The 2,543-nt window shown below is 35.0% G+C and overlaps 1 long non-coding RNA gene across 3 annotated transcripts; it reads left to right on the top strand.

Annotated features, from left to right (window-relative positions):
- The first annotated feature begins 888 nt into the window (after positions 1 to 888).
- On the top strand, positions 889 to 2,485 carry LOC112072056 (uncharacterized). 3 transcript variants are annotated; one of them, XR_011476046.1, is made up of 4 exons: positions 889 to 957; positions 1,060 to 1,259; positions 1,307 to 1,514; positions 1,569 to 2,485. It is a non-coding gene; the product is annotated as an uncharacterized lncRNA (long non-coding RNA). The 3 variants fall into 3 exon arrangements; XR_011476045.1 differs by lacking the exon at positions 889 to 957 and having other exon boundaries at positions 973 to 1,211; XR_011476044.1 differs by lacking the exon at positions 889 to 957 and having other exon boundaries at positions 973 to 1,259.
- The last annotated feature ends 58 nt before the right edge of the window (positions 2,486 to 2,543 follow it).

The raw sequence follows: 2,543 nt of genomic DNA, 5'->3' as shown, positions 1-2,543 counted from the left end.
ATGGACAGGACATTCGGGGGTTCATTAAAACAGGATAGAGAGACATAAGACAGGTCATAGACATTCGAGGGTCATTAACAGGTTATAGAGAGACATAAGACAGGTCATAAACAGGACATTCGACGGGTCATTAAACAGGTATAGAGAGACATAAGGACAGGTCATAGCAAGACAATTCGAGGGTCATTAACAGGTTTAGAGAGACGATAAGACAGGTCATAGACAGACATTCGAGGGTCATTAACATGTTATAAAGAGACATAAGAAGCGTCAGACAGACATTCGATGGTCATTAACAGGTATAGATTAGACATAAGGACGGGTTCATAGACATTTCGAGGGTCATTTAACAGGTATAGAGAGACATTAAAAAAAAAAAAAAAAAAAAAAAAAAAAAAAAAAAAAAAAAAAAAAAAAAAAAAAAAAAAAAAAAAAAAAAAAAAAAAAAAAAAAAAAAAAAAAAAAAAAAAAAAAAAAAAAAAAATTTAAAAAAAAAAAAAAAAAAAAAAAAAAAAAAAAAAAAAAATAAAAAAAAAAAAAAAAAAAAAAAAAAAAAAAAAAAAAAAAAAAAAAAAAAAAAAAAAAAAAAAAAAAAAAAAAAAAAAAAAAAAAAAAAAAAAAAATTTTAAAAAAAAAAAAAAAAAAAAAAAAAAAAAAAAAAAAAAAAAAAAAAAAAAAAAAAAAAAAAAAAAAAAAAAAAATTAAAAAAAAAAAAAAAAAAAATTTTAAAAAAAAAAAAAAAAAAAAATTTAAAAAAAAAAAAAAAAAAAAAAAAAAAAAAAAAAATATTAAAAAAAAAAAAAAAAAAAAAAAAAAAAAAAAAAAAAAAATAAAAAAAAAAAAAAAAAAAAAAAAAAAAAAAAATTGACAGGTCAAGACAGGGACATTCGAGGGTCATTAACAGGTATAGAGAGACATAAGACAGGTCATAGACAGACATTCGAGGGTCATTAACAGGTATAGAGAAGACATAAGACAGGTCAGACAGACATTCGAGGGTCATTAACATGATAAAGAGACATAAGACAGGTCAGACAGACATTCGAGGGTCATTAACAGGTATAGAGAGACATAAGACAGGTCATAGACAGACATCGAGGGTCATTAACAGGTATAGAGAGACATAAGACAGGTCAGACAGACATTCGATGGTCATTAACAGGTATAGAGAGACATAAGACAGGTCATAGACATTCGAGGGTCATTAACAGGTATAGAGGACATAAGACAGGTCATAGACATTCGAGGGTCATTAACAGGTATAGAGAGACATAAACAGGTCATAGACATTCAGGGTCATTAACAGGTATAGAGAGACATAAGACAGGTCAGACAGACATTCGATGGTCATTAACAGGTATAGAGAGACATAAGACAGGTCATAGACAGACATTCGAGGGTCATTAACAGGTATAGAGAGACATAAGACAGGTCAGACAGACATTCGAGGGTCATTAACAGGTATAGAGAGACATAAGACAGGTCATAGACAGACATTCGAGGGTCATTAACAGGTATAGAGAGACTAAGACAGCGTCATAGGACAGACATTCGAGGGTCATTAACAGGTATAGAGAGACATAAGACAGGTCATAGACATTCGAGGGTCATTAACCGGTATAGAGAGACATAAGACAGGTCATAGACAGACATTCGAGGGTCATTAACAGGTATAGAGAGACATAAGACAGTCATTGCAGACATAAAGGAGTATAGATGTATCTAGAGACCGAGTCCTAGGAGGAACTAGAAAGACGTCCTGGACTGTAGAGGACATGAGGCTGGTCATAAAGGGACATTAGAAGACATTGGTCAGCTTGATGGCAGAGACGAGCTCCTGTTTTAGGATGAGAAACTACCAGCAGGAATGTCAGGTTGTTCTACTGACCTCTAACCTCTGACCCTGCAGATGGACGATGCTCCCGAGGCGGAGAAGGAGGAAGCCAAGTCTGAGTAGCAACACTGCCGACCCCTGACCCCAACCCCCAGCCTGCCCCAGTGTTCGTGGTCCCCCTCCAAGGCATATTGTTAACAGAGGAATATTTTTATCAGTGATTTTATAAGTATACTATCTACTGTCCGTACAGATTTTTAGCACAAAGCAAAGCTGAGTAATTTGCTGCAGATCTGCAGTGGTCATATCAACAAAGTGTCTGCAGGCAAGAGGAACACACTAAAATCTTTTTTAATTAAACAGCATTTCATGATTGTGTAGGAAGCAAAGTGCGTCCCGTCCCATAGTGAGTTGTGTTCCTGTGCCCCCCTCCTCCACAGTCTCCTAGGGTTCTACCTTAGTCCTGGTTAATTAACTGTTTTGATCCCGTCTGTTCTGTGCAGTGAGTTCCTTTTGCTTTGTCTAAATGTTCCTGTTTTTACATGAAACATGTTCTAAGCGTGTTGAAAGTGTGTTGTCCAATGAGGAAGAGGATCATGAGAAAACTTCCGGGCACAGTGACATGCATGTCTCCTAGACGACCCTGTAACAGTGACATGCATGTCTCCTAGGTGACCCTGTAACAGTGACATGCATGTCTCCTAGGCGA

This window comes from Salvelinus sp. IW2-2015, unplaced genomic scaffold, assembly GCF_002910315.2.
Source record: "Salvelinus sp. IW2-2015 unplaced genomic scaffold, ASM291031v2 Un_scaffold1810, whole genome shotgun sequence".
In the NCBI taxonomy this organism is placed as follows: domain Eukaryota; kingdom Metazoa; phylum Chordata; class Actinopteri; order Salmoniformes; family Salmonidae; genus Salvelinus; species Salvelinus sp. IW2-2015.
The sequence above is the reverse complement of the archived record's forward strand: the minus strand, read 5'-3'. Positions and strand labels throughout refer to the sequence as shown.